Source organism: Tenrec ecaudatus, chromosome 1 (assembly GCF_050624435.1).
Source record: "Tenrec ecaudatus isolate mTenEca1 chromosome 1, mTenEca1.hap1, whole genome shotgun sequence".
Taxonomy (NCBI): domain Eukaryota; kingdom Metazoa; phylum Chordata; class Mammalia; order Afrosoricida; family Tenrecidae; genus Tenrec; species Tenrec ecaudatus.
Genome location: NC_134530.1, coordinates 259,856,352 through 259,865,689, shown reverse-complemented (window position 1 = coordinate 259,865,689; position 9,338 = coordinate 259,856,352). Strand labels below are relative to the sequence as shown.

The 9,338-nt window shown below is 44.7% G+C and overlaps 1 long non-coding RNA gene across 1 annotated transcript; it reads right to left on the bottom strand.

Annotated features, from left to right (window-relative positions):
• Nucleotides 1-1,066: 1,066 nt before the first annotated feature.
• On the bottom strand, nucleotides 1,067-2,894 carry LOC142437450 (uncharacterized). The gene is made up of 3 exons (XR_012782200.1): nucleotides 2,653-2,894; nucleotides 2,273-2,426; nucleotides 1,067-1,847 (listed from the first exon to the last, which is right to left on the bottom strand). It is a non-coding gene; the product is annotated as an uncharacterized LOC142437450 (long non-coding RNA).
• Nucleotides 2,895-9,338: the final 6,444 nt, after the last annotated feature.

The window sequence follows — 9,338 nt, the reverse complement described above, 5'->3', positions numbered from 1 at the left end:
TTCTATTTTTCAGCAAGGAGAAATGCAACCTCAGAATTCATTTGGTTTCATATTATGCTTTTTCGTTTACCCTTCTGAAACTCTCTGGCCTTTGCAATATCCCCTAAGTCAGCGGTTCTCAACCTGTAGGTCTTGACCCCTTTGGGGGTTGTATTTGTCTGGGTACTTTAGAGAAACAAATCCATAGAAATTCATTTATAAGAGAGAGTTTTATATGTAGGCTAGGTGCTCACCAAGAAAACATCCCAACCCAGTGCTGCCCAAGCCCACAAGTCCAACATTAACCCATAGTTACAACACCAATCCAGAAAGTCCTCCTCCATCTCACAAAACAGACACAATGATGCTGACTGCAGAAGCAAAGTCAGTGAATTTGTGAACATCTCAGCACTGGCAGGAGTTTCCACATGGGTGCTCCGGCACCCAGGGCTGCATCGGGGCAGGGCCATGTGGCTTCTCCTTGGGGATGTCTTGCAGGAAGTGAGTCTTGCAAGCTGAAGCTGGGAACTGCTAAGGAAACTGCACCCTGGTGCGACTATCACAAAGCAAGAGACCCGAGAACTAGAAAGGCGAGGCTCACTGAGCCATTTATCCCCCTGCCCTTCAATTAATCCCACATGTGTTTATCGGCCAGGTTGGCACAATAAACTAACTAACTCAGGGGTTAAATGACCCTTTCACAGGAGTCACCGATTTATAACTAGCAAAATTACAGTTATGAAGTAGCAACGAAAATAATTTTATGGTTGGTGGTGGATCACCACAACATGAAGAACTGTATTCAAGGGTCATGGCATGAGGAAGGTTGAGAACCACTGCTCTAAGTAGCTGTTTTGTGTTAAGTTCCTTCTACTCATGTTGACATAGGTTGTAAGACAGGACGAGTCAGGGCCCTCTCTTTTCTAACCCAATGCTCACTTAAAATATTCAAATTATGTCTTTTTCAAATTAATTAAATTTGCCACTGAGGTAAACAATGCGATTTTATTGCATTTGAACAAACCACAGAAATGATTGGGTCATATATGAAGCCATGGGATTGTGGTAGCTGAGGTTAATGGTGAGATCATACATCTTAACTCCTCAATATCCAGAAATTGGTCCCATGATAAAAGATATAACATCTGTTTTTAGCAAAAACAGCTCCAGGCAAAGTCCAATTAGACCTGGAAAGAGTATAAAGGAAGACCTGGGAAATGCCACATCCCACTGTGGAGTGACTTTCAGGATAGAGGCTTTCGTCCATCAGTCCATCAAGTTTATGACTTGCCCTCCTGCCTTCTGACACCCTGTCCTTAGAGGAGGGAGAGGAGCAGGCAATAGGAGAGGTAGGAAGAACGTACACAGACCGCTTTCATGGTTCCTTATTGTCCTGCTTTATCCAGTCACCGATCAGCTTACTTGATTGTTTCTTCCACTGCAGAGTGTAGATAATGACAGTGTGTATCTCAAAAGCTTGTTCTTTGCAGATGAAACGAATGGATAGGAATATAGCTCTAAGAGTAGGATCTCACACAGAAGCAGTGCTTGTCAAGTGTTAGCATTTATTACCACCACCACCACCATCACTGACATCATTGTCATCGCTCGCCACCTTGACATTCACTTATGCAGGTTGAACGTTACAGGCTTTATTCATCTCGAAGTTTAGAGTATCCCAGGAAGCTTGGGCTGTGTTATATTATGGTCACAAATAACTCCCAAACTGAAGCCTTTTATAGTTCTAGAACTTTGTCATTCATGCAGGCTTTGGCTGCAGATTGGTTGCTGCTCCGCTCCATGTGTTTTTTCCTCCAGGGTCCAAACAAACAGAACAGTCTTTCTCAGGGACAGTGCCTTTCATGGAGCTGAAAAGAGAGAGAGAACGTGGAACTAAGTTTCTGCTCAGAAATTGGCCATGAGAGAAGAAGTGTAATTTTGTGAATCTTTTGACACCTGAGCTCTCCATGAGTTGAAAATGACTTCAAATCACACAAAAACAACAACAACAAAATGTTTATTAGCCCAGAGAGGACCACACAGATTTTTAAAAAGTCAGATTAAGAATCAGGTCTGATTAATGCAAAACCTTTTCTTGCCACTATGCTGTTGTGCTGTTGTTTTCTCCTCTTGCTCCACCTTCCCCCAAACTATACACACTGCGACTGCTTTCTCCTTTATAAGCTGCCCGAATGTCAGCAGAAGCACCTAATTTTACCACAAAATTGCATTAAAAATGTGCTGGAAAACTTGGCTTATACACGAGTATCTACAGTATACTTATATACAGTACCTTTCCTGATTTTAATCCATGCAGTATTCCCTTGTTCTGGTCACACAACTGCTTCTTGATTCATGTACAAGTTCCAAATGAGCGCAGTGAAGTGATCCAGAATTCCCATTCTTCTCCAGGTTATCCGGTTTATCATGGTCATACTGTTGAAGGCCTTTGCATAGACAATGAAACACAAGTAAACATTTTTCTGGTATTCTTTGCTTTGAGCCAAGGGAATGGTTATAGTATGAAGAAGGCTCTCAAGAGGGAAAGGAAAGAAATAGAAAATTAACAGAGACAATGACATTGACAGTGGAGACATTTTAATGCCACCCCATGCTTCCTTTTGATTTGAAACATGCAGGAGGAAGAGCCCAGATCGGCATACTAGTACTAACTCCGTCACCAGGAAAAGGAGACTTTTCCATGACATTGCCACATAGCTTCCTTTCCTCACACTGCTGTCCTGTGTGGGTTCTCTCCCAGCTCGGCCTTGCTCTGCTTTGAATCGAGGGGAATCGATTAGCTGATCCAAAGGGACCCCAAGGAGAGCAGTCTCCGTGAAGCAGGCGGGAGGGAAGGGTGAGGCTTCTCTTTGTTTTTCAAGTGAGTTTTGCAGTGGTTGTGGGCGTGCTGGTTGTTATCATTTGAAAACGCCTGTGTGGGGAGATGTGGATGAAGCAACAGTGTTATGGGTAGAAGGAGTTCAGAAGGCCACGGGAAGTATGAAAGTGATGCTGTCCTCCAGTTGGCTGTTACCCAGCTCATCTGAATCAGTACCAAATGTCAGAGAGACAGATTCTTTGATGAAGTCTCTGAGATAAAATAGGCATTGAGCAAACTTTACTGAAAATCATGTCAGCTTTCTTTTTCATCTGAAGATGTTACAGTTATCATACCTCTTCTCTCCCTTAAGCACAAAACAAAAACACAAGTAACCACATTGCTGCCGAGTTGACTCTGACTCATAGCAACCCTATCAGGACAGAATCGAATTGACCTTGGACGCAGGTTTTCCAAGGCTAATCTCTTTATGACTGCGCAGTGGGTTTATGTGGGATTTTTTTGGTTAGCGGTCAAGTGTTTAACCACTGAGCAACCAGGATTCCAAGTTACATTCACACACAGAAATGCTATGATGGAGAATCCAGGGAGCGTTTCTTCGTTTGAGGAACGAGCACAATGAGCCCTATCATTTCATTTCAGCCAAGAGGATTCAGTCGGAAGATCTCCGTTCCAAGCGCACCTCCACAGAGGACAGACACAGTGACCTTTGCCAAGGGTCGCTTGCTCATTGCATTTGCCCTGTTTGAAAACTCATGTCCTCCTTATCCTAAAATTCTCTGGTATTTTCAGATTAAGGATTGAGAAGGTCAAGTGTTCTACCTTTCATGAAGTGTTACACCACTGCACACATTTCTGAAAGCATGAGCCTTGCTCGGCACCACACAAAAGGCCAGTGACAGTGCCTGGGAGGAGTGTTATTGATTTGTTTGTTTGATTTTTCATCCTGCCAATATAACAACCCTGATGGTATTTGAGTTCAGATATTTTTGGTTTTATATTTCCTTCCTAACCCCAATTATGTTTTCTCCTCCACGTGTGAAAGCCAAACCGAAACCAACTTTCTGCCATTGTCTCCATGCCGACCCATAGGGTAAATCTTCAAGGGAGCAGGCAGCCTTATTTTCCCCCCACAGAGTGTGTGCTGGGTTTGAACTCCGGACCTTCGAGTTAAGGAGCCCGTGGCCTATTTCACAGTGCCACTAGGTCTCCTTCCAAGTATGACAGAGCTCAGCTAATTCTGTATTTTGGCTTTCTTTGCCACTTAACTATTAGAATCCGGTGGCAAAGTCATGTAACTTGAACTACATACACACAGAAGCACCAGCAGCGTATGCACTCTGATTCACCTTTACAAAAAGCTGTGAAGCAAAAAGCACAAAGCAAGCTCGTGAAGAAATCATCCACCTTCAGCCGGGCTACTGAAAGAATCAACTTCCCAACAGAATCAACAGCAGGAGAGCATGGAAATGCCATTCTCAGCTTCAGCGAGCTGAAGGTCAAACGAAAGTCTTTTTCTTTCTGGGCTTTCCATTTCCACCCTGCCTCCATCTCTCCCCACCGGGGTGCCAGATGGGCCTGGCAAATATCATGCCATGATAAAAAAAAATCTCCCACTGTGAACAAGCCTCAGCCCATTTTAATCTTTGTTTAATCCGTGCTTTAATAAGTGTAATGACTAACAAAACAACCCCCTGGAATGTAACAATTGGAATGAATAAATTGGAAACATCTGTTCATAGTCATAGATATATGAAATACATCCTCTGTAAATGGAAGTGCCGAGATGGCAAAGAGGAAGAGAACCGATCTAAAACTGTGAGCATTCTGGGAGGCTTGAGAGGCATGTGAAAGGTAATATTAGGAGTTGTCAGTCACATCATTTATCTATTGCTAGAATATTTTATCAACTCAGAATTTATTCATTTTTAAGTCTGAACTACAGATAAGGGAGGAACGTGCAATGACCACCACTTAGGGTCACCTATGATGCCATCTATGAACTTCGGGGAAGTATAAATGGAGACTCGCATGACCTTATGTGTGACAATGGCTTTCAGTGGCCTCGGAGAAATGCCTTTTCATTTCTGCCCGTTCTAACCTTTACCGTGCTTACCATCGTCGTGTTCTGTTGCTGAATGCGAAGTCTTTTGGAGACAGGGATCGGGTTGCATTCCTCGCTGTAACTTCCAAGATGACAAATACAGTGTATTGTATACAGTCGATGCCCAACAAACAAATTCTGAATTAAATTGATTACACATTCAACCGTTAAAATGAAGACACGTGTACTTATATGTAAAATTTGTTTGTGCTTCTTTTTTCTTAAAAAAAACAGCTTTATTAACATGTCATCCACGTGTCATGCGATTCAGCAATTGAAACATATCCAAATGTGTGCTTCTTGAGCTCGACTGTCTGCAGGCCCATCGGCACAGACATACCCACCAGGTGCAAACCGAGGGAAGGGTTCTTCGTGATGTTCCTGCACAGCTGCGAGGTGAGTCACAGAACACCGACATTGTGAGACTTCTTGAGGAGACTTGCTTACGTGTGTTTTTGAAGTAGAAAAGCCTCGAGCCACAAAGAGCCACAGTGACGACATGGAAAGGGACCCAGGTTAAATCGGCAGACTCTGTAAAACACAAAGCAGAGACAATGCAAACAAATAGTCACAAACCACAAACATCCAACCAACCACACAGGAACCCCCTATTCAGACATGTAAAGAGTTCAAAAGAATTGACTTATTGTTTCCTAGGCTAATGTGCTTCTATTTGTACAGAGAAATCAATAGAATGTAAAAGGTCCATCCATGCTGCCAGTGGGCACCCAGGGAGTTAACAACGAGGGAGGTGCTATTGGAACAAAGAAGAAAGCTGTGAAGAGATGGAGACATTGTGAAGGGGCTGGTGCATTTGCCAACAGAACTGCAGACATTGGGAAATGCTCAAGGAAGACAAGATAAATGTCTCCCTCTCTATGCCTGCTCCCTTTCTGCTGGACCCAGGATCTTGTTCAATCGTTCTCAGCTTCCAACGCATAGCAACACTGGAGAAGAGGATACCACTGGTGACTGAGTTCCAAGACTGTACATCTTTACACCAGCAGAGAGCCTCCTCTTTCTCAATCCCACTAGCACAGCTTGTCGGCTTGAAGCCCTACCTTGCACTTAGAAGGCCACATGCCTTCTAGAATCCAGCTTCAAGAATCCAAACCAGACATATCTGATCAGAGCACATGGGAGCAGATGAAGGGGGAGGAGGAGAGAGTGGAGCACAGCCTGGCCCACCAGGCCGTGTGGATGATGTTCCTTATTAGAGCAGCCAGTCCACAGAGAGAACAACATGGCTGGCCCCACTATGAGAAATGATGCCCCTCAGTGACTAAGGGCGATACAGGGGACAGCACCGGAGACACAGTGTGGGAATTGCACCTGACCTGATCCCACCACACCGAGGCAAAGCACTGAGGGAGTGCAGCAGAACAGCAAGGGAATGGAGCGGCAAGGTCCCCAGGGAATGCTGAAAGTGGACTCTGGGGCCAGGGCGTGGTACCCCAACAGACTGGACTGGAAAACGCTCCTAAGGGCCAACAAACGATCCTTGAACTAACTACAAAAAAAAAAAAAAAAAAGAATGCAAACCAAGCCCAATGCCATTTCATGCCTTCTGACTGACTCATAGTGACCCCATATGACAGAGTAGAACAGTTACTCAGGGTTTTGTAAGACTCTGGAAGTGCAATGCTCTGTCTTTCTCTCCTGGAGTACATGATGGGGTCAAACCACCAAGCTTTAGGTTTACCGGCCAGTGCTTGACCCTTTGCACCACCAAGGCAGGCATCTGCTTTCTCCTGCCTCCTGAGTGTGGTTTCGATCGCTCTTTCTACTGCATCGCTTAGAGAGCTCTCTGAGTTAAGCCCAATGCTGATTTACCAGATACCGGGTATTCCTGGACAAAGGTAGTCACCAGATTGCAATCGCAGGGCTTCAGGTTTATACTGTGCTGCCGCAGTTGATCTTAGAAACCCCCATGTAAAGTAGTTCAACTCTAAAAGCAAGTTAAACGGGAGCAGGTGCGGGTCAGAGTGTCCTGTGGGAAATCAGATAGAGCACACTCTGTTTCTATAGAAAGACTCCCTTGCTGCGCGCTCTCCTCCAGGGGCTCCTGAAATGCAGAGCATCACAGACGCTTGCACCTGTGCCGCTGACCTCTGAGGCCGGAAGGCTCAGCATTCACACACAGGAAGGGTGTCTTTTCACCTGCCACGTTTTGAAGCGACATGAGTTTGAACGAACGTGGTGGCAAAGGCTGCATAGTGAAAGACAGGGGAGAGATTTGAGAGGTGCAACACCTCACTTTAGTGATGTGCGGGGCTTGTGGAACATGAGCGAGGAAGGAAGGGAAAGCTGAGGATGCCAACCGGGCTTCTGGCTTGAGTGACTGACTGGATCATGGTGCCAGTACCTGGGCTGGCACCACAGGACGAGGAGCAGACATTGGGGTACAGGGATGGAAACGAGCTCAGTGTTGCTCTGGGCACTAAGAGGAACTCAAAATCAGTTTGTCAAGGTCACTTTTTAGGAAGCTGACTCACACTCATGGAACACACAGGAATCTGCAGTAGAAGAGACTGAAGAGTGGGGCAGATACGAGATAGATAGCTGGATGAGCATATAGAGATGTCAAGAAGTCCTCGGGTTGGGAGAAGTAGGTGGGCCTGTTGTTGAAGAGGTCATCTGTACCATGGATTGTCCCTTTGGGTCCAAGAATTTTTATCCCCAAAGGAAAGAGGGTTGATCTGTAGGACACCAAAGTCTCTCTGATACTGAAATGCCTCGCTTTCAGGTTTCCCCCAGTGTCTGGACAAGGTGCTCTGGACAGTTTCAGACAGTGGTGTGATGGCTGCTCTTCAGAGACAAAATGTGACCCGGAACCACACCCACACTGATGACCCCTAGTCAGCCCTATAACCTTCAAACAAATAAAAGTATTAATGATGTGCCTTCAAGGTGTCCTCTCATGCAACCCTCATAACCTTCCTGAGGTGGATATCACTACTAACTCTACGTTTACAATGACAAACCATGACGTGCTTTGTGGAGCTTCAAAGAGATCATGAAAAAGTACAATTGAAATTAATGGAAAATTTCCATGAACTTTTTGGAATAGAATAAAAGAGAGAGAGAGAGATTGAATTTCTTCAAGGAAATTGCTCACACAATTATGGGGGCTGGCAAGTCTCAAATCTCTAGGGCAAGAAGCAGACTGAAAACCTCTGCTGGCTCATGGGATTGTGGGGGCGGAAGAATCCCAAATCGGCAGGTGAGAAGGAAGACCAGATATATCTACAGACATAATCCCCAAATCATGAGGTTCGGTTATGAGAAGAGTGCAGTATTGAGAGACCTTGGACTCTCTGTAGATTGTAGGGGCAGGCCAAACCTCTAGGGGACCCACCCCCTTTTCAGTTGACTGACTCATCAGTTGATTATATTACATTACATTGTGAAATAGCAACCAGTGCATTGTCTTGCCAAATACAGAATTACAGTCTAACCATATTGTCATAAAATTAACCAGCACATTGTGGTTAGGGAAAATTAAATTTCTGACATTCACACCAGCTTCTAAGAGTTAGTGCCAGGCCAACCCATGCACCCCAATGTCTGGCCACCTCTGCTGCTGCTCCCTCCCAGGCAGCCCTGCATTCGAGCACAAATGCTCTACAGCAGGACCAGCTTTCTTGACTTGAAGCCAGGCTACCTCTCCATTCCTGTGATTGCTCTCTGCAGCCCAAAGCATCCAACCAACATCTAAAGCACAGAAGTTACCTCACTGCTATCTCTGGGGCAAAATGGGAGCATCATCAACCTGCTCCAGATGTTGGGGCTCATGGCACTCATCTAAGGTTGCAGGCACGGTCATTCTAAATGGCCTTCTGATTTCAGATAGGCGTGTGAAGTCCAGACGATTTCTCTTACTGCACTTATTTCCCAAAGCCCTGTTGCTGTAGGCCACCGGTTCTGAGTGATGCTGTTCTCCATCACCTGCCTAATCTCACTGATGGAGTTGGTGGGACAGAATGAGTAAAAGTGAGGCAATCCTTTGGGTCTGAGTTTCTGCATCTTTTAAAATAGGCACGATGACCATAATACAGTACCTATGTCAATGCCATGGCATGGTGAGAATTAAATGAGTGAATATACACAATCTTGAGCTAGTTCACAAAAAAATGATCAATCAAGGCTAACTCACTGTCTTAAAGAAATAGATGTAGTGCATGAATGCATCACCTCTAGAGTGGTTAAAATAAAATAATTTCTAAAATGACAGTGTTTTGGTTGTCAAAATAATCCAGCTGATAATTTCAAAACATTTCCCTCCAAACTCATAGTGTGGCCTCACCTTCTCACTTCTCTTTTCTTGAGTAGTGCAACTGTGTACATATTGTGAAGTTATTCAAAGTGAAGCAGGTGGGACTGGGGTAAATAAACAAATATACAATTTAAAGTAAT